The sequence below is a fragment of the Onychomys torridus genome, chromosome 5 (assembly GCF_903995425.1).
Source record: "Onychomys torridus chromosome 5, mOncTor1.1, whole genome shotgun sequence".
Taxonomy (NCBI): domain Eukaryota; kingdom Metazoa; phylum Chordata; class Mammalia; order Rodentia; family Cricetidae; genus Onychomys; species Onychomys torridus.
In genome coordinates, this window is record NC_050447.1 from 54,309,726 (window position 1) to 54,336,532 (window position 26,807).

Sequence of the window (26,807 nt, forward strand, 5' to 3'; positions counted from 1 at the left end):
GAGATGTCACAACTATGGAAAACCCACCAAGTAGAGCTGCTAACAGGGAGTGGAACCCACCCAAGAGAAAGAAGTGTGTTGCAATCAACAAAGCTGAAAAGAGTTGGAGATCTGAAGAGTGTTTTAACATCAGACATGAAGATACAGAGTTTGGAGTTTGCCCAGCTGGTTTTTTGGTCTTGCTTTGGTCCAATATTTCTTCACTATCCTCCCTTCCCTATATTTTAAAAAGGTAATATATATCCTGTGCCATTATATGTTAGAAATATGTAATCTGTATTTTGATTTTTATTTTTTGGGGATTACAGTTTAAGAGATTGAATGAATCTCAGAGAGACTTTGAACTTTTAAATGTTGTTGAGACTGTGATAAACTATGGAGACTTTTGAAGTTGGACTAAATACATTTTGCATTATGTTATGGTTACAAGCCTGTGGGGGCCAGGGAGTAGAATGTGGTGGTTTGAATAGGTATGACCCCCATAGACTCAAGTGTTTGAATGCTTGATCCATAGGGAGTGGCACTATTAGGAGGTGTGGCCTTGTTGGAGTAGGTATGGCCTTATTGGAGGAAGTGTGTTACTTTGGAGGCAGGCTTTGAGGTCTCATATATGCTCAAACCACACCCAGAGTGACAGTTTACAGTTGCTTCTGCTGCCTGTGGATCAAGATGCAGAATTCTCAGTTCCTTCTCCAGCACCTGTCTTCCTGCATACTATCATGAAGATAATGGACTAAACCTCTGAAACTAATAAGCTGGGATTAAAAAAATTAAACAATATTTTTTTCTTTTTGCAAAGAAAATGACAATACCACAGTGACTCCTTTCAGATCCCGTTCCTAACTATTTAAGTAAGATAGTTCATAGACTACAAATAACTATGAATACAGGGACAAACATACAGTTAATCTAGTATTTTTTAAATATGTAAATTTTAGTTATTTAAAATGCATGTCTTCTTTATCTGTTACCTTCACTCCATTAGGCCAAACTGTGTTCTTGGTTATTTTAACTGTAGGCATAATAATCCTATTATATGTTATATGTAAATTTTACATTAGATATAGAGGGCATATGGAAAGAAATCAGATCCAGATCATGATCCAGGGATTGGTTTCTTAATGGCTTTACCATCTCTTCCTCTGTCCTGAAGACTGCTGCCCTGTCTACTCCTCAGTTGTATCTACATCAAATCCTAGGAATGAGCTTCCTAGATAGGAAGGACTTTATAATATTTAATAAATAATATGTGTTCCTCTCCATGTACAAAATGTGATGCTTTGTCAGCAAGAGAAACTGTCAACAAGAATTAGTGGAAAGAAGCTGTGTGTGCAGAGACTGATCGACTGACTGTTTAAAATTATAATGCTATGAAGAGATTAGAATGTTTCAGGTCCAATGGCTAATTACCTTATTTCTGGCTAACATTAGATCCCTGAATAGCCATTCCTTGCTAATCTCTGCATCAGAACTAACATCGTTTGACTAACAGATAAAAATTCTTTCAGAATCTATTAACTAGCAAACCCCTAGCTTCCACCAACCCAAAAGCTGAGACTGTCATTAGATAGCATCTGAGACCTATAGAAAAACTTCCCCCATCTTGCTGTAACAACTTTTTTGATGTACCCACCACTGTATTTTAAACATATCTTAATTTATGACTTTCTTTGTTCTGTAAATCTATAAAATTTCATGAAAGTCCCTCCACATTAGGACATGAAATTTGGAGTAACCTAAATCTGAGTTCTTAGGTGACTTAAAATGGCCCTAGAATAAACTATGTCTTATTCTCTTTAAGACGAGAGATACATTTTCTTCACTGGCAATGGAAATAGCAAAAATAGAGAAAGAATAGGGGAGAGTTCTGAAAGAAACACTGGTCTACTGTAGGCTACGGCACATGACACGGTAAATAAGACAAAACAACAGCCTACAGAATGAGAAAAGATCTTCACCAACCCCACATCTAACAGAGGACTTATCTGCAAAATATATAAAGAATTCAAGAAACTAGACATCAAAATACCTAACAATCCAATTTAAAAAAAAAATGGGCTACAGAGCTAAACAGAGAATTCTCAACAGAAGAATATCAAATAGCTGAAAGACATTTAAGGAATTGCTCACCATCCTTAGTCATCATGGAAATGCTAATCAAAACAACTCTGAGATACCATCTTACAACTGTCAGAATGGCTAAAATAAAAAACACAAATGATAACTTTTGTTGGAGAAGATGTGGAGCAATGGGAACACTCCTCCACAAAATTGTACAGCCACTTTGGAAATCAGTGTGGCAGCTTCTCAGAAAATTTGGAAACAATCTACCTCAAGAAGACTCAGCTATACCACTCTTGGACATATACCCAAGGGATGCTCAATCATACCACAAGGACACTTGCTCAACTATATTCATAGCAGCATTATTTGTAATAGCCAGAACCTGAAAACAACCTAGATGCCCCTCAGTGGAAGAATAGATAAAGAAAATGAGGCACAGGCACATATACACAATGGAGTACTACTCAGCAGTAAAAAAAAGCAATGGCTTTATGAAATTTGAAGGCAAATAGATGGAACTAGAAAACGTCATCCTGAGTGAGGTAACCCGGACTCAGAAAGACAAACATGGCATGTACTCACTCATAAGTGGATACTAGATATAAAGCAAACGATAACCAGACTGCAACTCACAACTCCAGAGAAGCTATCTAACAAGGAAGACCCTAAGAGGGACAGATGCATGGATTGCCCTGGGAAGGGAAAATAGATGAGATCTCCTGAGTAAACTGGGAGAGGGGCAAGGGAGGGCAATAGAGGGTAAGGGATGGGAGATGAGAACATAAGGGAACAGGACGGTCGAGGTGGAATAGGGACAGAGTGGGAGAGCAATGAAAGAGGTATCTTAATAGAGGGAGACATCATGGTGTTAGTGAAAAAACTGGTGCTAGGGAAGTTCCCAGGAATCACAAGACTACTAGCAATAGTTGAGAGGTTGCCTGAGCTGGCCTTCCCTGGTAATCAGATTGGTGAATACCCTAACTGTCATCATAGAGTCTTCATCCAGTGGCTGATGGAAGCAGATGCAGAGATCCACAGCCAAGCACCAGGCCGAGCTTCAGGAGTCCAGGCAAAGAAAGGGAGGAAGGATTCTATGAACAAGGGGCATCAAGATCATGATGGGGAAATCTACAGAGACAATCAAACCAAGCTCGTGGGAACTCCTGAACTTTAGACCAACAGCTATGGAGACTGCATTGGAGTGGACTCGGCCCTCTACATAAGTGAGACAGTTGTATAGGTTGGTCTGTTTGAGCGGACCCTGGCAGTGGGGATAGGATCTATCCCTGGTACATGAGCTGGCTTTTTGGAGCCCATTCCTTATGGTGGAACACCTTGCACAGCCTTGATGCAGGGGCAGGGCTTTGGACCTGCCTAAACTGAATGTTCCAGGCTTTGCTGACTCCCCATGGGAGGCCTTACCTTTTTGGAGGTGGGGATAAGGGGTGGGTTGAGGGTGGGGGGGAAGGCTGGTGGGGAATAGGAGGAGGGATGAGAGGGGGATCTGTGGTTGTTATGTAAAATGAATTAAAAAATTTCTTAGTAAAAAGAATCAGTTTGACACGGATGAATCATTTTTGTCTTGAGCCATTCTGTAGAGTTATAGAGAATCTATCACTTCCAAACCAAGACAAAAAGTAAGTGGATGTTAGGTGAAAATGGACTTGGAATTTGAATTTCTGTTTGCTGGACTCTAAAGTTTTTACAGAACACCTGTTGCCAAAGTAGGATACAAAGCTAACCAGGAGCCTTGCCATCTCTAGATTTATATTTTATTTCCAGTTAATTCATTAATATTATCATATGTAAGCAGGACAGCAAATAAACCACTGAAATGGCTGCTCCATTAGGGGGAAGGTTTTTATATTGTACATCAGAGAGAAAATATCCAGAGGTATCTGAAAGAGTCTAGAGCAGTGAGAAAAGAAGTAGACTGGGTATGTCCAAGGCTAGGGAAGCAGGAGCAGAAGAGAACAGAGGAGACAGAGAAAAGCAAGGTAACAAGAGAACACAGTACAGAGAATGACCAGACAGCAAGAAAGCAAGGGGACAGCAAGGAGAGGATAGCAAGGGGACAGCCAAGGAGAGTATTGGTGAAATTATTAAGGCCACTCCACATAGTTAAAAGGGAGGTTCATTTTGTGGGATAACGTACAAATGAAGGGGTAAGTTGCAGGGTCTGGCAAAGGTATGGCGCAGTCCGGCGGTGTTCTCTGGAGAACTCTCTCGGTCTACCTCCAGTGTCCAGCGTCCCGGAACCAAGAGAGAGACCTCCTCTTCATCCTTGGTCTTCCGCTCCCTCCTCTGCCCCGCCTTGTGGGCGTGATCATTACCGAAGACTCAATGGGGGTTGGAACTTCCAGGCCAATGCTGGGATGGCTATCCACTACAGGAGAGGATAGCAAGGGGACAGCAAAGGAGAGGATAGCAAGGGTATCCAGGTTCTGAGGGGGAGAAGCAGCAGTGGGGTAGAAGAGGGGGATAGAGGTGTGGTGGGAAGGGCTAAGATGCTAGCTAGCTGCTAGTGTGGGAGCTTTAAAATGTGTCCTCAGTACTTGTGAATAGGGACTGAGACCCTGGAGGCCAGCATGGGCTTTGATATGCAACCACTAGGTGTGTCCCTTCTGCCAGCTAAGGGAGACTCTTTTTGGGTGATAGGAGGAACCTGTTTCACAAGTTCTGGAAGAATGCTTGTTTCCATCTTTTTACCTAACTGCCAGAAATCCTTCTATTGTCCTGCATGAACTCATTTCAGGACATGTACTGCCTGAGACCTGTAGCACAAATTGTTAGACTGTCTTATTAATAAAAACAAACCTGGAGCCAGGTATTGGGGTGAATGCTGGAAGATCAGAGAAGCAGAACAAGCCACAGCCACCTCACCTCACCAGTTTCTCAGCTGATCCTGTTTCCTCAGACTGGAAGCCTCTGAGTCCTCATCCAAATGGATCTCAGTGAACTGCTGCTCAAAAGCCTAAAAGCTTAACCAGGCTCTAGTTCCTGGTTTTCATGCCTTAAATACCTTTCTGCTTCCTGCCCTCACTTCCTGGGATTAAAGGCTCTTGTTACCTTGCCTGGCTGTTTCCAGTGTGGCCTTGAACTCCCAGAGATCCAGATGGATCTCTGCCTCTGGAATGCTAGGATTAAAGGCATGAGTGCCACCATTTTCTGGCCTCTGTATCTAGTGGCTGTTCTGTTCTCTGACCCCAGGTAAGTTTATTAGGGTGCACAATATTTTGGGGAACACAATATCACTAGAGAGACCTAACAATTATATTGTGTATAAAACACAAAATTCTTTTTTAATTTGTTTAGCCATTCTTTGTGAAGGTTGATAATACTTATTCTTCATTTCTCATGGGACATTAAAATAGTAATTCCGTAAGTAGTTATTTCTGAGGACAAATCCTTACATTAAAAAGACAACTACAATGAAGAGCTGGAAGAGCTTTTAGAGGCCCCTTGGTGTTGCTGCAAAGGGTGGGGTGTAGAGGGAGGGAGGGACAGAGAGAGAGAGAGAGAGAGAGAGAGAGAGAGAGAGAGAGAGAGAGAGAGAGAGAATGAATTATAAGAAACAAGTTAGCAGAAAAAGTCTGGGCTACGTGTCACTAAGCATGTATAAGAAAATCCCCATTGGTTATACAGACTCAGGAGATGTTGAATGCTATGCAAACACCCTGTAAAGAACCAGAACTCAGGCAACTCAGAGCCTTGAGCATCTTTTCCTAGCTCACCAGCCCACTTCTCCTCTCAGGACTGTGGACTTTTTAGCTGACCTGTGCAGATCTTGTCTGCTGGACATGGGATCTGAAGACCTGAAAGAATGGGGCAGACTACAGTCTAGTGCTGTAGACAGCCTTACTTCAGGTTCAGTGTACGTTTATACATGAATGAAACAAAGAAAATAATGATCCAAGAAAGGCTGTTTGAGTTCAGAAAAACACAATTAGAAATATATAATCAGAAAAACATGTAAATAAACATCAGTAAGCACCTACTAAACATTAACAGAGCAGCTCTTCCCCAGAATTTCTCAGAACAGACCAGTTTAAACACAATTCCTGACATGCACTGTAGATTATATCTGGGAAAGCAGGAAAGCAAGGAAGAGGCCATGTCCAGACTCAGGTTCACTGACCAGATTGGGCTCTATCGCTGTGTTCTGACATCCAACAAGAACAAGCATATCTTATAAATTTAATGTAAATGTTCATCACAGGAGGCATGGATTCATATCCAAGCACAATCCAGGTAACAAAATGAACATGAGGTAAAGACCCTTTGCCTTTTCCCTGGAGTCTCTCTCACAGTTCCCCAAGGCGTTGTTCGCCATGCTCATTCTTTTGACTGTGTTCTGACAAGGACCCTTTGCCTATACTAATAATTGCCTTTACTTTTACAAACCATTTGTCTCTGGTCCAATGTATTGCTCTGGTACACAAGAACATGGAAATCTTAGCAGCAGCCCTCTGGACTCTGGTCTGCTCTTGCAACACTGGGGAAACCTCATTCAACAGAGGAAGAGACCAGGTTTAAGAAAAAAAAAAAAAGGCTTGATTGTGAGTTCCTCACTGACTTCTCTACAAAGGAGAGTTAAGCTGAGGCAGAGGACTGTCCTTCCTTGAGGAGATGAGGTCTGGTTGACAACAGGTCAAACTTTTGGTGACTTATGCAAGGACTGTCTTCTAGCATCCTTCTCTGCAGGCCTACAGGGGGAAGAAGAGAGAAGCGTGGCTCCCTCTGGGCTAAAGCACATTGCAGCATCTCACCAGTTTCAAACCTTTGCCCAGCCCACTCAGAAATAATAAAAGTGATTTCTAACAATATAGTAAGTGAACTTACGTGAAATATTTATAGGATCTAAAGTTAGTTGATACATCATACTTTGTTTTCACTGCTTATCACTTCCCTGTTCTCAGATCACCCTTGCCTAGCAAAGCCTAGAACTAGGGCTCCAAATGATTCTGAAGGTTATAGAAGGGATACTTATGTCACCTGGATTTCAGGGTCCCCTCCTGGGATTCTTAGCTTTGGTAATAAAAAAATTAAGATTGGACTCAAACAGAAGCTCAAGTACAATTCCATTGAGTTTGAAAGAAAATCTCCAAAGGAGACAAGCTGTAAATCTTGGCATCTGCCCAGAGAGGGAGAAGGAGAAAAGGGGAGTGAAAGCCATGCCATTTGAGTTAGGCTAGCATGGAGGCACAAGGCAGACAAGCAGCCAGCCACAGAGGAGAGAGGAGCTTTAAAGAAACCGTGAAGTCCCAAGTGCTGAGGAAAACCTTCTTAGGCTCTGGCATCTGGAAAACCAAAAAAGACAGAAGGAAGAAAAAGTCAAAATTATGCAGGCCCAACAGGTATGTCTCCACGGACACTCTGAGGTGGACTGCCTGCAGGAGGGGCTGGGAATTCTCTGATGAAAATGTGCATTATCTCATCATCCTGAGTAGTCCTTTAACCAGGTGATCGACCTGCTCAATCTACCAACCAAGGGAGGAGACAGCGGTAGGTAGATTCCATTCTTTACTGTAAGTAACACTCATATAACCAAGAGGTCTAGGCAGACCTGGAACAGCAGGTATCTGCTGAGAAGTCCAAGACAAAACCAAACAAAAACAAAAACAAAAATAAACCTATTCCAGCGAGACTCCTAGTCAAATATGTGCCTTGCTTTTTTGCCTCCATTTTCAACTGGAAAATAAATTCAACAATATAGCCAATTCTTTCAACATATGGCTATTCAAATTTAACTGTAAAAGAAAATGGGCAATATTATTAGTGACCAAAGTGGAAATGGGATTGAATTTTAGCTATGTATACAGAAGAGAACAGTGATTCTCCAATTCCCCATCTCCAAGTAGGATATGCTGTGCACAGTGCCCTGGGGAGGAATTAAGCTTCTCATCATGCCCTTAGTAGAAAATGAAAATCTGCCAAACTGTGCATAAATTAGCAAAAGGCAACTTATGCAAATTGTTCATTCATCCTATTGTGCTGATTGGTGTTAAGTGAGAACAGGTTAATTATTGTTACTGCTGGATTCCACACAAGAGAACTGGAAAGCTCGAGTTGTTACATCAACTTTTTGTTGTTGTTGACGTTTGTTTGGGCATTTGAACTTAATTGACTGAAACAGATACAACCTATCATCCAGAAATCAGCTTTAAAATTAATCTTTCTGTTAGGCAGTGGGGTACACACCTTTAACCCCAACAGTCAGGAGGCAGAGGCAAGTGGATCTCTGAGTTCAAGGCTAGCCTGGTCTACAGAGTGAGTTCCAGGACTGCCAGGACTACACAGAGAAATCCTGTTTTGAATATATATTCTTCAGAAGAAAGGTTTTAATCTAGATTGTCCTTTCTGGTGGAATTTAGAAAATAATTTCTGTCTAGAGCCTGCTATCAAGACCTTGAAAATTCTAAGAGCCATTAGTACTTTAATTTGATTGTTTTACAAAAGCGTAAGAAAAATGAAGAGCAATTAAGAAACAAAGTGGCTTAAAGTGAACACTAAGACCCAGCAGACAGGGAGGGCCACCTTTCAAAGGCTGGCAATGTAGTGGCCATCAGGATTGAATCTTCTCTATTTCAGCATGGCCTGAGCGCTTATGCTTTGCGAAGAGCCTATGGTAGTTATGGAAGGATAAAAAATGTATTTTTCTTTCTTTCTTTTTTAAATAAAGTACTGTTTTTTAAGTTTATTTATTTATTTTATGTGCATTTGTATTTTGCCTGCATGTATGTCTGCATGAGGGTGTTGGGCACCCTGGAACTGGAGTTTCAGACATTTGTGAGCTGCCATATGGATACTGGGAATTGTACCCAGGTCCTCTGGAAGGAGCAGCTAGTGCTCTTAACCACTGAGCCATCTCTCCAGCCCTGGAAAAATGTATTTTTCATTAGGCAAATTAGGACATGCAATCCTAAACATAGAAACTGAACATTTTTGTGAGCTCATGGTAATTAAGGTGAGATTTTCAAGTTTCACAATATCCATCCGTGAGTCCACATAACATTTCATTTGGCTGTGGAATCCATTTCTTCTATCTTATCTTCAATACCTGAGATTCTCTTTCACAAGTCTTACAAGCTGTTGGTGAGACTTACTGCTGAAATTTTGTTTGACTTCCTAAGTTTTTTTATGTCCAGTTTTACTTCATTTTTGGGTTTCTTTAGTGATTCTGTTTCTTTGTTAGATTCTATTTTCAGGTCTTGAACTATTTTCATTATTTTATTCAATTGTTTATGTTTTCATGGACTTCATTAAGGGATTTATTCATATCCTCTTTAAAGTCCTTGAGCATATTCATAATCGCTATTTTTGAAAGCATTATCTTATGATTCATCTGCATTGAATTTCTCATACTACTGTAGTGTGGTTATTAGCTTCCAATGGAGGCAGATTGCCTCGTGTGTTTATGTTTGTTTGTGTTTTTTTCTAAGCATCTGGAATTATGATGTTTGAGGTGTTTCTGGATGTCAGTATCTTGTCTTATCTTTGTTAGTAGGGGAGTGTTCCATCCTTTGGTTGTTGCCCTCTCTGGATCCTAGGCAAGGGTGATGGCTGTGAGATCCATCTATGGTAGAAAGCGTGTCTGCTATTTGGTGGGTGACAGAAAGGAATAGAGACGGGCTAAAAGGAAAGGCTGACAGGGGCCCCAGGAAAGAGCTAAAGGTATCAGGGTTCACGGCAAGAGGCAAAGTCCACAGGGAGTGGAGGCAGCGTGGGAAAGGGGCTCCTGAAAGCAGGCTGCAATAGGACAGATGACATGTCTGGAGAGACAGGGACAAAAGGACTAAGGGGACTTTGCATCAAGAGATGGAGCCCACAGGGAGCCGTTGTGGGACGGGAGCAGAGGTTTCTATAAACAAGCTGTTTTAAGACTGAGAACAAGTCTGGAGAGAGTGTAATTGAGGAGAGGAAACAGTGAAAATTGACTACTTGAATACCAGACTTGTGTGGCCACTGAGGTCCCTAGCAGAAAATACTTCTGCAGGTCAGCCATGGTGGTTAACACAGATGAGTGAGGATGGGCTAGAAGCGAAGGCTGACAGGGTCAGCAGGAAAGAGCCAACCTGAGTCTACACCAAGAGGTAGAGTCCACCGAGAATGGAGTCAGGGTGGGAAGAGTGGTTCCTTCAGGTGGGCTACTACAGGACTAAGAGTAAGTCTGGAGAGACAGGAATGGAGGACAGCAATGTCAGTGAAAACCGCCTACCTGAGTCTCCTGTGGCCACTGGGGTGCTGTAGAAAGTGTTTCTGTAGACCAGAGGTACAAACACAACATACTGGAGGTGAGCTAGAAGGGAAGGCTTGCAGGGTCAGTGGGAAGGAGCTAAGTAAGCTAGGTTCATCCCAATAGACAAGAGTCTTACTAATTTTTTTTTTAAACTGGAAAATCTTCCTTTCTTATCTAACAAACTGTAGGAAAAAGTTGTAACCTGCCCTATTCATTCTCTACTTCAAACTCCATTCTAACATGATCAGAGTTCCATTACTTTACACCCAGAGTCCTAGTTACATTAAAATCCTGCCACAGATTTCCTTATTGGTGGGATTATGAATAACTTTTTTTAAACTAATACGAATAAGTTGAACTTAACCAACAGTTATCTGTAACGCCCTTCTTGGGTACTTCACATTCCCATTTGGTAAAAATATCTCAAATTCCCATGAGAGAATTCCTCATCAAATCAATTTTCAGTGTTTCCAGGGACTGCTGACTTCTCCATTTTTAGGACTAAAAACATGGCCAGACAGTCAGAACTATCATGAATACCATGATAGAAATATCAATAAATAAGCATTTTGTTAGTGTTTTATCTTCTCCTCCTCCTCCTCCTCCTCCTCCTCCTCCTCCTCCTCCTCCTTCTCCTTTGTGTGTGTGTAGGTTTTGTGAGGACTGGAACAAAAACTGTCTACTAATAGTACAATGAACAAACAAAATTGTGATATATTCATATGATAAAACATTATGTAACAAAACCATATGTTAAACTAACAATGTAGATGAATCTTAAAAGCATAATTTTGGATGGAAGGAGGCACATCACAAAAAAATGCACATTGTGTGAGTCTGTTTTCACATAGTGGACACAAAGCATCATGACTGAGAAAAGGTCAATATAAGGCTTCCATGTGCTAACAATGTTCTTTTCTTTGAGTGGGATGGTGCTTCATGAATGTGTTTACATGGCAAAATTCAGTGAGTTGGATGTTTATTATGTAAGCACATTTTCACTGTGTGTCATACTTAAACAGAAAATGTTAATTCAGAAGGCTAAGAGAATGATATTGCCCATAGTTCCAGCTGTCTCACATGCTGACATAGGAAGATTGTTTAAGGCTAGGAATCTGGAGCCAGTCTGGGAAAAATAGTGACTTACCCTCCCAGGAAGAAAGAGGGAGAGAGGGAGAGCAAGAAGGAGAGCAAGAGGGGATGAGAGTGAAGGGAAAAAGTGATTCATCACTTCAAATGATGCAAAACTTATAAGACATAGATTTTAAAAGAAAGGATTAGATTTCATACCATATAAAATAAATAGTAACAAATTAAATAACCAAACATGAAAATAGCACGATTGAAAGTCTGAAACACAAATATGTTTGGTTCAAGTGGAGGGGAAAAAGGCAAGAAGTGAAAAGTGATTCGACACATGATGTTTCCTGAACAACATGGAAAACTAAAAAAATGTTTCTATCATGTATACAAAAGGGTAGCTATTCATAAAAACATTCAAAAACCAATGATGAACAGGAAAATATTGGGAAGACTTAAGATACAAAAGCACTTAAGAACTAAGAGATTGGCTGCTCTGCCTTCAAGAGCAGTAATCAGTTTGAAGGTCTGAGGAAGCATTTCTCTTTTAAAGAACTGTACGTATTAGTGGATGCGTGTGGTATACATGGGAGTGTGCATGCCGTGGTACAATATGTGGGAGTCAGAAGACAACTCTGTGGAGTCAGTCTTCACTCTTCAGCTTTATATGCTTCCAGGAATCAAACTCAGGTCATCACACTTGCAGAACAAGTGCCTCAGCTGGCGAGCCACCTCACTGGCCCCAGGATTTCTTTTTAGGGTAAACACTTAGATTTAAGTAGGTAAAAGATAATTCAAAGAATTCAATAGGACAGGAACTTTACCCAGAGTAACTTTTCTGAAGCTGTTGGTACAAATGTTACAGCTGTAGAGGGAAAGGTACCCTGACTGTCAGAAGTCAAGCTTTACCTGAAGCTGTGAAGGGGAGGTATCCTGGATACCTACAGCTCTGGAGGGAAAGGTATCCTGACTTGTTGGGAAGTCAGGTCATACCTGAAGCTGAGTTCCGGTGAGGGATGGTCTCCCCATAGGATGTGGCAATCCTTCCTGCTCCTCTCCAAGAGAGAGCCATTACAGCTCAGCTCTGCTCCTCTCCCCTAAGGGAGTTTCCCAGCAGAGGTATCCATTGCCTCTTCTCCACTCCACTAGGGAGTTTCCCAGCAGAAAGGTCCCTTTCTTCTCAGCTCCAGCCTAAGTTGTTACTTCTCTGCTTCACTCTGCTAAGGGGGAAACCCCTGCAGAAAAGTAGCAATCTGCTCTTGCTCCCACTAAAAGTTATTACTTCAGCTCTGCTCCCCTAAGGGAGTTTCCCAGCAAAGGTGTTGTTGCTTCTCTGCTCCATTCTGCAAAGAGAGTTTCCCAGTAGAGGTTCTGCTCTGCTCTGGTGAAAGAAGATCTTCACCCAAAACTCTTTCAAGAGATTTATTTTGGAGGGAGGAATCCAGGAGAGTGGCTGCCTTTGCCAGAGAGGAGAAGAGCAGCTGCCAGCTGAACAGGCACAGGGCTTACATAAGGCTTCCTAGGGGCAGAGTTTTTCCAGGGAGAAGATTTTCGGGTTGGGAATTGGTCAGATTTCAATCCCCTTGAGTTTGGACAAACTCAGATTGGCTGGATTTTGTGCTCAGGGATTGGTTGGTTTTCCTGCTCCAGGATTGGTTGGTTTTATGCTGAGTTGGTCAGGGTCAGATTCGGCTCTGGTTTCGGGCCTAAAATATGTCTCTTTCACTGGCCCTTTTTTAACCTTTTGGCTCTAGTTTCAGGACCAGGGTGTGTTTCTTTCACTGGCTCTGTTTTTAGGGCCAAAGTCTGTTTCTTTCACTGGCTTTGGTTTCAGGGTCAATATGGGTTTCTTTGACTGGCCTTTTTACTCTACAGTTGGTATTCTTTCTTATAAGTCTTATAAAAACATTTGAATACGACATATTCAACTGTAAAGTCAGCACATTTATGTGTGTTAAAATTGTCAAAAAATTCTATTAAAATCTTACTTAAAACCAAATGCAAAGCTTTAGGAATATTCCATGGAGTCATGGTTTGCCTATAATTGGAGAGCACAAATAGGTCTTCGAAATCTCCAGCCCCTCTTCCGTGGAGGGTGGAAGTGGATCTTGGCCCAAGCCTGGAGATTTGGGATGCACGGATAGGGCTCATCAGATGAGGCTGAGGCACTGGATGCAGGACCCGTACTAGACCTGAGGATTGAGAAGCTGAGGCAAAGTAGGACCTGGTAGACCTGCTGAAATAGAATCTCCTATGTGACCCAAAGCTCTAGGCTTGGGTTAGGATACACTTCCTGCTTGCCAGCCCAGGACCCTGTGATCAGCTGATTTCATCCCTTCCATGGTACACCCAACTTCCAGACCCAGCCCTGCCCAGCACATCTTGAATTGAGATCTAAGCCTTTTCACAGGAAGTGGATCTTTGGGGTATGTCATTTGAAGATATACCCTATTCTGGTTACCCTCACTTCCTGTCTGCTATGAAATGTGCAGCCTTTGACACATACTCCAACTCACCACAAGGTCCTACCTGACTGGGGTTTGAAAATAAATGAGGCAAGGACTGTGGATTGGACCCTCTGTCACGAAATAAATCTTTCCTCGTTGGTATTGTTCGGCCAAGTATTTTGTCAATGACTAAAAAAGAAAAAGTCTAACTAGGACAGAAAACTGATGGTAGGAATAGGTTGTTGTTATTAAGACTGCCTGTGCAGTTCTTAAGTCTTTGGGATTAGTTTACAAAAAGGAATTTGGAGAAGTGAGTTAGAAAAAACCTATTATGCCTTAAATGTATGGTTTTGATTTTGAGCTCACAGGTGCAGAATGACAATAGAAATGGGCACATTTTTGTGCTCACGAGGTTTTAGATGAGAATGAGAACTTTGTTTGACCAGAGGTCAGGCATGTTACATTTTAGCAATGAACTTTCATACCTTTTCCCTGTCTTCAGCCTTCATATGTGGCTGATTTTTAAAGTGACTGACTAGATAATGTGGTGAAGGAGTTTCAAAACAGCATGGTGTTTAAGCTATAGCATTATTTTTATGCCAGTTGCTTCAAACCAGATTTATAGTGAGAATCAGAAGTAAAAGCAGGGTAAACAATTTAAAAAACATGCTGTTTGACCCAAAATGGATCTCATTCAAAGATGTGGAGAAGGCTGCTGATAATTTCTTTCTTGTTGTTTATTTGCTGTTATTGTTTGTGTGGTGCCGGGATAGAACACAAAGCCTTGCATGTGTACATGGCTCTAATCTCTTCAAAGGTCACATTATTCGGCTAGGAATGTAGCTAGGTGGAAGAACACTTGTTTACCATGACTGAGGCTCTAGATTCAATCCAAGTACTGAAGAAAAGGGAATGAGAATAAGAAAGAAGAAGAGGAGGAAGAAGAGGACAAAGAGGAAGAAGAGGAAGGAGTCATAGGAAAGTACTTTGCATCACGACAAAAAGAAAGATGCCTTAGTCTATAATCTCAGCACTTATAGCAAAGCTAGGATAATTGCCCTAAATTCTAGGCTAGCCTGGGCTATGAAATGAGATCCTGTCTCAATAAATAACAACAGAATAATGCATTAAGGTTATCTCAGAAATTGCTCAGACCTCAACCATCATGACAGGATCGAGTGCAAATGTTTTAATTCATTTAAAAAACTTTAAGAGACGAATTCAGGTCACGTTGCCCCTCCAGAGCTATGTAGAGAAGTGCTTCCCCACTGTCAATCATTAAGATACTCAGAGGTCATTAAAGACATGATCTAAGGAAACTGAAATACTGCTCACCGATGACAGACCTTACCATCATTGCTGTAGAATGGGAAGTGTTGTGGCACACAGAACTTAATATCTGGATTTCAAATGAAGGTCTAGGAGGCCAGACAATGAGCGCATGGTCAGAATTCCTGCAGGTGAGGCCAATGACTCCAGGAAGTTAGAGGTGCCAAGGATATGGAACATTGGCTGAGGAAAGCTGCAAGCAGTGAGCAGAGCCCACCCAGAAGAGAGGTTCTGTGGACTGCTGCAAGCAAGACTACAGGGGCAGGTCCTCCTGCGGGGGCAGGTCCTCCTGCGGGGGCAGGTCCTCCTGCGGGGGCCGGTCCTCCTGCGGGGGCCGGTCCTCCTGCGGGGGCCGGTCCTCCTGCGGGGGCAGGTCCTCCTGCAGGGGCAGGTCCTCCTGCGGGGGCCGGTCCTCCTGCGGGGGCCGGTCCTCCTGCGGGGGCCGGTCCTCCTGCGGGGGCCGGTCCTCCTGCAGGGGCCGGTCCTCCTGCAGGGGCAGGTCCTCCTGCAGGGGCAGGTCCTCCTGCAGGGGCAGGTCCTTCCTGCAGGGGCAGGTCCTCCTGCAGGGGCAGGTCCTCCTGCAGGGGCAGGTCCTCCTGCAGGGGCCAGTCCTCCTGCAGGGGCAGGTCCACTAATGCTGGAGCTCCATCATGCCTCCAGTTCTCACCAGATGTCAGACCTGGAGCTTCAGAATTTCATGTCTGCCTGGTTGGATTTTGGTCTTGCTCTGGGCCTATCTGATCTTTCTACGTCCCAATCCCTCCCTTTTGGAATGGGAATGTTCACTTTGTGACATTGTATATATGCACAAACACGTAAACACAACCTGCTGAGTCTGTGTTTTGATGTTTGTGTGTATATGAATTCCAGCGCTGATCACGTAGTATGTTTGGATAATCAACTAGAGGGCTCTTTTCTGGGAGAGGCTAATTTTTCCTCTCAGCAGTCATTAATTGCCTATAGCTCTTTGCCCAGGAGGTGGGGCCCCATGAGATTTTCCCCTTTCCATGTTAGCATGTAATATCTTGCACATAAAGGATTTTCCCACACTATCTTGCTGTGTGAACGCTGTTCCCATAGAACTTTGTTTACTCTCCCAGGAAGAACTCCTCTGCCTGCCCAAGGAATGCCTCAGGAAAGATGTTTCCTCCCCCTCTCCAGCAAAGCAGCTTAGCTCACTCAAGGACTTAGGCAAACAGCCCCCATTCTGTCGTGAGAGCTCCTGTATCCTGAGCATATTCAGTGCTAGTGACGAGAAAAACTCCTTAAATTTTTCATGTTTCTCTGTCCCTGCTTTGAACTCTGAACTATCGAGAATAAAAGCTTCACTGGATGTCAGTAAAGGCACTTTTGAGTAGCATAGTCCTGAGTCCCCTCGTTCTGTGGAACCCCTTATTCAACTTCAGTCCCCCAGCAGTGGTGGAACTTGATAGCAGGTCTATTGACATTTTCCAGGTCTTGGAGGCAGCCATTTCTAGGAGACCCAACCTCACGGCAGACTTCCTGGCCCTCTGGCCCCCACAACCACTCTACCTCGTCTTCTACGATGTTCCCTAAAATTCAGGAGTAGGAGTTGTGTTGTAGCCGAGCGGTGGTGGCGCACACTTGTATCCTGGCACTCGGGAGGCAGAGGCAGGTGGATCTCTGTGAGTTTGAGGCCAGCCTGGTCTACAGAGATAGTCCAGGACAGGCTCCAAAGCTACAGAGAAACCCTGTCTCGGAAAAAAAAAAAAAAAAAAAAGAGTTGTGTTGTAGATGTACACATTGAGACTGGGCTCACTATGATCTATTGATCTCTGCACTGTGTCCAGTTGTGATTTTCTGTAATAATCTCCTTTTGCTATTCAGAGAAGCTTCTTTGATGAGGGGTCAGAGCTATACATCTCTGTGAGTATAAGGATAGAGCTTAGAATGAAGTGGGGAATTATGCCAGTCTAGTAAAGGAGTAATAGTAGATTCTCTTCTAAATTCCATGATCTCACTAGTCCCAAGTTGTTGGCTAGGTTTCTATTACCAGGCATTATTTCCTCCTGTTGCATGACCAATTAGACAACTATTAGCTACTGCAAACATATGAGTGTTACTATTCCATCTTTAGGGACATCTTGCCATGCTGGTCACTGCTGTGGTTCATAGGCATCATAGTTGGATGGGACTGTTGTTTCTCTCCCTTGGCAGTTTACATAGTACTATCTGGCACTATGGAAGCTGGTTGGCAGGAAGAAGGGTTTTAGGTTAATTCCACCTCAAGTCATCTGAATCCTGTGTCCTAATTGTGCAGTATCTTCAATAGATACTTTCCTTCAATATCTAAGGAGCCACCAAGGAGCACAATAGTAGCCTACATTGTTTAGGGAGTCCCTACATTGACCAACAACTCAAACAGAGGTTTCTCTTGCCTGGTACTGAGGTTTTTATTAGGTTGTCTATAGTTCTTCTGTGGAGTGTTATCAGTACAAGTAGCATAACCATGTTTAAGGAGTGTGTGTGTGTACATAAACTTACATGTATTGCATTTAATTTTAGGTAAATACAAAATGATTCCTGGAGGCATTATCAAACAGCCTTCATGTTACTTGTTCCCCTTCTTTATTCTTCTATATTGACCTCTCTCCTCCCTCCCCAATGAATGATCCTCTCCACTTCTCTAATTTCCCTCTTCATATCACCTGTATCTTGCTATTCCTCTCTCAAGTCCACTCCAACCTCATGGTCCCTCTGTACTTTCCTTAATTCTGCAGTTATTCCTGCATATACACACATATTTTGGAGCTAGGAACTAGAGATGAAAAAGCACATTTGGTTTTTGTCTTTCTGGGACTATGTTACCTCCCTCCACACAATCTATTCTAGTTCTATAAATTTACTTGCAAACTTCATTTTTCTTAGCAGATGAATAGTATTCCATTTGTATATGTAACACATTTTCATTATCTGTTCATCTGTTGAAGGAAATATAGGTTGTCTCCATTTCATATCTACTGTGAATAAGGCAGCAATGAACAATTCTGAGTGGTCTCTATGGTGTAGGATGTCAGTTCCTTTAGGCATATGCCAAGGAGTGTGGTATAGCTAGGTCATGTGGTGGATTTATTTTTAGTTTTGGGGGATTCTTCATGTTGATTTCCAGAGTGGCTGTACAAGTTTGCATTCTCACAAAAAGATCCTTAGCTCCACTACTACCACTATCCCTAGCCTCCACTATTTTTGTGAGTGATAACCGTTAACACAGCTATTTCCACTTGTCAATGTCATGGAAGCCTCAGGATGTTGACACTAAAGAAACAATGGTTTCAATGTTTTAGATCCTCAGGTTTGGGAACTTGGGATCTGATCTTGAAGATTCCACTGCCTAGAGTCCCCTCAACACACAGGGGAATGAATCTCAAGTACCTCCCTGCCTCAGCACGTCTGGCTTGTCTTCTTGGTCAAGCAGTTTGACTTTTCTCTAGAATAAATGGTTTAAAATAAGGTGCTTACAAAATTCCCACTAAAGCTGGGTGTGGCAGCTCTTGCCTGTTATCTCAGTACTAGAAGCTGAGCCACCAGATCCTGTCTCAAAGAAATAAAAGAAGTTGTACTCCAAATGTTCTAATACTGAACAGATGTTATCCAAGTCTTCTGAGGACCAGTTTCCCCTTCTGTAAAATGAAGGAGTTGAGTCAGAGTCAGTGTCTTCACCAGGCCATTTCAAGGGTGTGTGGAAGAGCAACATCAATTCTCTAATATGAACACCAACAGAGAGGCAGATGGGGCAAAACTGGGAGAAGTGAATGTGAGGTAAATTGGGAATTGTGTGACTTTGAACAAGCCAAGGCCAAAGTAAACTGTGAAACATAATGGAAGTCTAGTTTGTTTATTTATTTATTTATTTATTGTTTTGTTTTGAGACAGGATTTCACGTATCCCGGACTAGCTCAAACTTATTATGTTGCCAAGGATGACCTTGAACTCCTGATCTTCCTGCCTCAGCCTCCTGAGTTCTGGGCTCATAGATATGAGACACCATTCTGAGTTTATGCAGTGATGAGGATGGAACCCAGGACTTCATGTATTCTAAGAGCACTCTGGCAACTGGGCAGCCAGAACTTTACTCATTGAGTTATATAGTCTTAACTCTTTAAAAATATAATCAACCCTGATTGTATCATCCACCCCAATGTCCATACTTGATGTGAACTTAGGTACAGAACTAAATATCCCATTTACTAATTTATAAACCATAAGAAAAATGAGACAGGCCTTTCCCCTCCTCGGCAAATCTCATACTGGAAAAGGAAAAACATGTTATACAAATAACTGCTATGTTATACAAATAACTGCTATACCATGGAAATTAAAAAAAAAAAAAAAAAAAAAAAAAAAAAAAAAAAAACCTAGCCCATTTTTTAAATCAGGTCATTTGTTTTGACTATTTTTTTTTTTAGTTCTTTGTATATTGTCAGATGTATAACAGCAAGGATTCCCCCCTGCTCTGTGGGCTTCCATTTCTCTACATTGTTTCCTTAGCTGTATAGAAATGTTTTAGTTTTATGAGGTCCCACTTGTCAAGTATTAGCCTTAATTTCTGGGCAAATCGAGTCCTATAAAGAAAGTTCTTTCCTACCCCTATATTTTATAGGGTACTGCTTATGCTTTCATCTTTCAGTTTTAGCATTTCAAATTGAGGTCCTTAATCCATTTGGGATCAATTTTTGTTCAGGGAGATACATAACAGTCTAATTTCACTTCTCTGTGTGTGGTCATCCAGTTTTCCCTGTACCACTTGTTGATGGTGCTGTCTTTTCTTCACTGTGTATCTTTTTAAAATATCAGATGGCTGTAGTTATGTGTATTTATGTTGGGATCTTCTATTTTATTCTGTTACCTTACATGTCTGTTTTTGTGCCAGTACCATATTGTTTTTATTATTATAGCTCTATAATATGTCTTGAAAACTGGACTGACAATCCCTCCAACACTGTTCTTTTTGCTCAGGATGGCTTTGTGTATCCAGGATCTTATGTGGGTACATCGAACATATTGTTTGAATCTTAGATGGTCTTTTAATAAAAATCCTGGAGCCAGATATTGGGGTAAAAGCTGAAAGATCAGAGAAGCAGAGCAAGCAACAGCCACCACCTATTACCTCACCAACTCCGTGAATCCTCTGACTGAAGTCCTCTGAGTCTTCACCCAAAAGGGTCTCAGCTAAACTGCTTTAGTTCCTGTTTAGTTTCCTCATGTCTTATATACCTTTCTCCATCCCGTGGTCACTTCCTGGGATTAAAGGCATGTGTGCTTCCCAGTACTGGGAATAAAGGTGTGTGCCACCACTGCCTGGCTCTGTTTCTAGTGTGGCCTTGAACTCACAGAGATCCAGACAGATCTCTGCCTCTGGAGTGATAGGATTAAAGGTGTATGCTGTCACTGTCTGGCCTCTATGTCTAATCTAGTGGCTATCTCTGTCCTCCAATCCCCAGGGAAGTTTATTAGAGTACATAATATATCACTACAGGTACATGTGAGTTTTATGATTTTTTTTCTATTTCTGTTAAAAAAATATCATGGATATTTAAGGGGGATTACATTAAGTCTGTAAATTGCTTTTGGAAAATGGTCATTTTCATAATATTGATTCTGCTGATCTTTGGAGACAGGATCTCTTTCTGTTTTCGAGTGTCTTTCTCAGTCTCTTTCTTCAGAGATTTGAAGTTTTCATTGTAGAGGTCTTTCACCTCATTGGTTCCTTTTATTCCACAACATTCTATTGTCTTTGAAGCTATAGGAATAGGAGTGTGTCTATGATCTCCTTCTTAGTGTGTTTGTACTTGGTGTGTAGGAAGACTGCTGATTTGTGAAAGCTGATTTTGCATCCCACCACTTTGTTGAAAGTGTTGATTGTTTCTAGGTGTCTTATGCACAGTATTATATCCTCTGCAAATAGCAATAGTTTGACTTCTTATTTTCCTCTTTGTAGCCTATTAATTTTATTTTCTCTCTCTTTTGGAAACATGTGTATTTTAAAATTAAAGACCATTTGAAATATAATTGACTTTGTGAAGGCACAGAGAAAATGTCCTTTACTATTTAATACTACACTGAAAGATTAAGGAAAATTTTTATTTTCATAGGAGAATCATTTTTTAAGGCAAACTTTTAGTCTAATGCTTTTCAAGTGGAAAGACAAAACCCAGCTTTTGAATTAGTGCTGACACCCATGAGCAGTAATCCTGCCTTACTACACTCAGTGGAAGGTTCAGCCAGTGAGAGGTAAAGCCACTCTCCCTGGGTACACACTGCATCTTTGCCACTTCCCAATTGTGTGATTGTGGACATCATAGGATCCATGAAATGAATCACAGGAGGCATAAAATCTTTCTCTGTAAAATGAAAGTAACTACAAATAACTACAATCTGTAATTGAGTATGCAAATCAGTGAGTACTCAGTTAAGATTTGTGTTGTTGTTGTAATTCTACAAGTGGGTTTTAATTCATCGCATGGAAAGGCTTGTTTTCTTTTGTTTTATAACAGGCCTTTCCCTTATTATTAAACATAGATTCTTTTCTCATACAATATAGTCTGAGTACAGTTTCCCCTCCCTCTACTCCTCACAGTTCCTCACCACCTCCTCTGTCAATTGGATCCACTCCCTTTCTGACTCTCATTGGAAAAGAACATGTTTCTAAGAGATAACAATAAAACATTACAAAATAAATATAATAAGATAAGACAAAAACCATCATATCAAAGTTAGCCAAGACAAGCCAACAGAAAAATAAAAGGGCCCCAAGAGAAGGCGCAAGTATCAGAGACCCACTTGTTCACACATTCAGGAGTCTCGTGGAAATGCTAAATTGACAGCTATAGTATACATGCAGAGACCCATGTAGGCCCTGTGCTTACTGCTTCAGTCTGTGAGTTCATCTGAATTTTGCTCAGTTGTCGTAAAGGGCCTTGTTCTCCTGGTGCCCTCTGTCTCATAGATCTCCTTTCTGCTTTCTCTTGCACAGGGTTCCCTGGGCTCTTGGTGGGGGTGGTTGTGGCTATAGTTTTGTCGTGTTGAGCCTTTATTATGTTGATTTATGCCCCTGTAGTTCCATTCTCTCTAGGAAGTTTGTCATGAAAGTATGTTGGAGTCTGCCAGAGTTTTTTCAGTGTCTATTAACATGAGTATGTGAATTTTGTCTTTAAATCCATTTGTTTGATTTATTACATTTATTGTCTTACTATGTTGAACCATCACTGGATCTCTGGGATAAAGCCAAATTTATAATTCTATTCAGCCCCAAAAGGCATTCTTCATCTCAATCTATACTTACTTTCTGATACTCTGGCTTTAAGAAAATGACCTCTGCTTTATTTGATCCAGTGCATGGATTGCAGTTGCTATTGAAATCTTGGTTTATATTTTAGCCTTTAGGTAGTTGAAAATGTGTTTTAAACTCCACTAGAACTTATTAAAATTAATCAAGTAAGTACTTACACTTTTCAAATTACTAAAATCTTAATAGGCAATGGTGTATAGCATTAATGCTTGTAGTAGTTTGAATGAGATGTCCCCCATAAGTCTTGGGTATTTGAATAGCAATCCCCTCTTGGTAGCTGCTTGGGGAAGATTAGTAAGAAATATGTCACCAGGGGCAGCTTTAGACCTCCTTCCTGTTCGTGAATTGAATGTGAGTGCTCTGCTGCTGCTCTGGCCATGTGCAGCTTGCTGTTTCAGCTCTGCCATCCTGGGCTCTAACCTTCTGAAACTGTCAGCTGTGGTCTCAGCATTGCCTTCAAATCATGGCCCAGGCATCACAATCCCTTACACTAAGTCTTATGATTTCTTCAAGGTTCCACACTCTCGCCCCAATAGTAAGTATCAGATCTGGTGGCTTTTCTTTTTTAAAGACATAGATAGTTGGGATATTTGAGACTCAAACCACCCTGTATAACACAGTTAAGTGGTGCTGTGTTTGTGTCTTAAAGGGCCGTTCCAACATTTCATCAAGCCAGAAGTTTCAGGATGGTGAGAAACATGGTAAGAGCAGTAGATTCCATAAGCAAGGGACCACTGTCACAATTCTCTGTCTAGGAAGTGCGTTTCTTCGTAGGAAACAATGCTATGTGGAATACCATGGTTGAGGATAAGGTGTTCTGTAATCCATATAAGCAGTTTTGGCACCAGGGAAAAGTGCCGTTTGGGGGACTCTGTGTTGGTCTCTGCTGCTGGCAGATCTGGCACTCAGCAACAGCTGTAGCCAGGTCAGCTTTAGTGAGTGAAAGTCGATATTGCTGACCTCATGCACAACCTTCATCTTTGTTACCATGATTACATTGTTCATGGGCCCATTAGGCAAATGGCAGCAATGGCTGGGGAAAGAGGCATCTGTACATAGAACGGGTCATCTTAGCTACTTGATTGCTTGTCTCATCCTCTCTGAACTCACTTTTGTTGAGCATTTACATGTGACACAAGAATCTTCACATCTTTTGCCATTTGGAGAGATCTATGCACATATTTCTCAAATGACTTTCTCAACAATTTTCCAGCCATGCTCTTTCTGAGTTCCTGACCATCCACCCAATTGATTGACTATACCCCATTAGTCAGTAAACAATTGCACATCTGGCTATTTCTCCTTCTGAGTGTACATTTCTGTGCACAGCTTGAAGTTCTTCCCACTGTGGGGATTCCCCTTCATTGGTGTCTTTCAAGGTTTTCCCAAATGGGGTTGTAACGCTGTAGCTGTAAACTTCTGTGTGGTATTGTATAGCATGCAGAACTATTAGTAAACCAAGAAGTCTTCTCTTCCTTGGTCACCTGGCCCTCTTAGACATTCTTGGGAGTAGAAGGCATTGTAACAGCATTAGAAACTATAGACATTTTGTGGTGATATTTGATTTGTGCTGAAATGTGGTGATATTTTATTTGTATGTTAATAAATAAAGTTTGCCTGGAGCTCATAGGACTAGTAATAGCCACCAACTAACCTTAGCTTACCATGTTGCCGTAGCTTCCCAAGAGAACCAAAACCAGTCTCTTCCTGTCTAATCTGCTCCTTTATTGCCTTGCTGTTCTGCCTTCTTATTGGCTCTTAGCCCAGCCACCTCACTTCCTTGTCACTGCCTGTCTGTACAGACCTCCAGGTCTCTATGGTTGGTACTGGGATTAAAGGCTTGTGTCACCACTCTTGGCTGTGTCCTTGATCACACAGAGACTCTGCCTGCCATGTGATCAGATTAAGGGCATGCGCTACCACCACCTGACTTTTGTTTATGGGTGGCTATCTATGTCCTCTGATCTCTAGGCAAACTTTATTAACATACAAATAAAATATCACCACAACATTTGGGCAGTTTGGATCTGATAAAGCTCAATCACATATATACCACTTCCATTTTATAATGAATTGCTACTGTGCATGTACATCTTTATTACATAGCTTATTATGGGTATCTCAGTTCACATGTAAACTTGGTGGCCCATTGTCCAACATTCACTTTTTACTAGGGCCCAATAACAGGCCAAGGGCTGTTTCTAAAAAGAATAGTTGTCTATAGACAAGATGGTAGAATCTTGCCCTAAAATCCCAAGAGTATCATCTGTGATTTACCTATATGGGCCTTCAAAGGTTCCAAAAAGCATCCACATCTACCATTAATACCTCAAGTGTTATCAGGTCTGCTGGGTCAGATGGTTCAAGTGGTAGAGCCACCTGCACAGTAGCCTGGACTTTCTGAAGAATTTTCCTCTCTTCTAAGCCCCACTAAATGCTATCTGGTGGTGCTTGTGGGCAGATTTCTAAAATAAGAAAGGGATTTGATAGATCAATGGCAATCTGTTCAACTAAGGATACCACATCTGATACAATAGCTGAAATCAAAGTCACTGCTTGATTAAGCTTTTAATAGTCATTCTCCATGATCCATCTGTCTTCTGCACAGGCCAAACAAGAGAGTTAAAGGGAGATGTAGTGGGACCCACTACTCCTGCATCTTTCAAATTCATGACATCTGTAATTCCTCTGGGGATTTGATATTGTTTGGGGTTCACCATTTTCCATGGAGAGACAACTCTTATGGCTTCCTTTGGCCTTTTCATCTATAAGAACGCTCACTCCACAAAACAGAATGAATGCGGGGATTCTGCAAACTTCTAACTGTATCAACTCCAATTATACATTCTAGAATTGGAGAAATAATTGTAAGATAACTTCCAGGACCCATTGGACCCACTGCGTGTCAGAATTCAGCAAAAACTGCATTCATCTCCTGGCTTTCATAAGCCTCCAATTTAACTAGAGGGCCACAATGCTTTTTGTGGCCAGAACCATATCCATTGGTTACCATTGTAAAAGGCCATAGATCACTCTTGGACAGGATGTGAGAACGGTAAAATTCTGGAGTATTTTATCAAGATCCTTTGTCAGGGGTGCCTGGCCTTCCCTTTATCAGGGGGTAATCTGGGTCTGCAAATCAGGTGGAAATTGGTTAGCAAGATTCTATATGGCTATGATCCAATGTAGCCTTTTTCTCATTTTTTTTGCTTTTTGTTTTCTGCTTATAGAGATCAAACAAAAATATAGTAGGTGTCTTATCTGTTTCATTCCTAGAAACATCATGACTGGTTAACTCTTACCAAAAGCATACAAGTTATACCACCATAAAAATCTTTTTACCAACGCTGCCCATTATTGGTCAGGCCACTGTAGACGTTGCCTTGCCTGTGCTGCCCTTTAGGAGAACTGTGTTCACCTTGCCCTTGGCAGTTCAGGGCTGCCACCTGGCCCCTGCTACTCCTTGGCCCAATTAAACACATTGCAGTTAATTCATCCAACTGAGAAGCAGCATCTCTGACCCTAAGGTCTGGCACAAGGGAAAGAGCAATGACAAGGCTCTTCAAAGGTGCCTGTGCTCCTCTCACCATTTTGTGTCTTACAGCATCAGTGAAGCCCTTTCCGTTGTGGAGGATTAGACTCTACACAGCAAACCCACTCTCAAATTAGTTTCTCTCAGCCTTACAATTCTTTCAACACTATGCCAAGGGAAATTACACATCTCCAGCTACCTTTTGGTAGGCCATCTTATGACAAATGCTTCAGCTAACCAGTCAAACAAACTGACACCTTTTAAAACTGTGCAAACTTCTACATTACACCTAGAATCTCTACTCAGTGGGCCTATATCAAAAAAATCAGCCCGACTCAATTTTACCTTTCTACCATTATCCTACATCGTTAAAATCCATTCTGACATATATTCCCCAGATTTCTGCTTGAACAAATTAGCAAACTCATTCTTCTAGCACACCTTTTCATAGACCATATTTTCTATTCACCCTCTAGGAAGGAGCCTACTTAGTCTTAAGTCTGTTCACAGGACTAGAGACAACTCTTGTTGAGGACTGAGTGACATCAGTATTGTTCTTCCTGGGCTCTTCTGTAAGGTAAGTCACTGTTAGTTCCATAGACAATGAATAATTAATTCCCTCATGCAAAGGGCAATATAGCAGGGGCTGGGGGTGGCAATGCAGCCTCTGCTAAGGGTGGAGAAACTGTTCCTCAGGTGAGATAAATTCTTTAGACTCAGAGGCTTCCAAGTCCTCAACCTCTTTAGGGTCCTCCTACAGATCTCCATCCTGAATTACGAATCCCACTCCTTACCAATCAGTGCCTT

General features: G+C 41.7%; 1 pseudogene; it reads right to left on the reverse strand.

Moving 5' to 3' along the window:
* Positions 1-26,058, reverse strand: part of LOC118584580 — a 28,878-nt pseudogene extending 2,820 nt beyond the window's left edge.
* Positions 26,059-26,807: the final 749 nt, after the last annotated feature.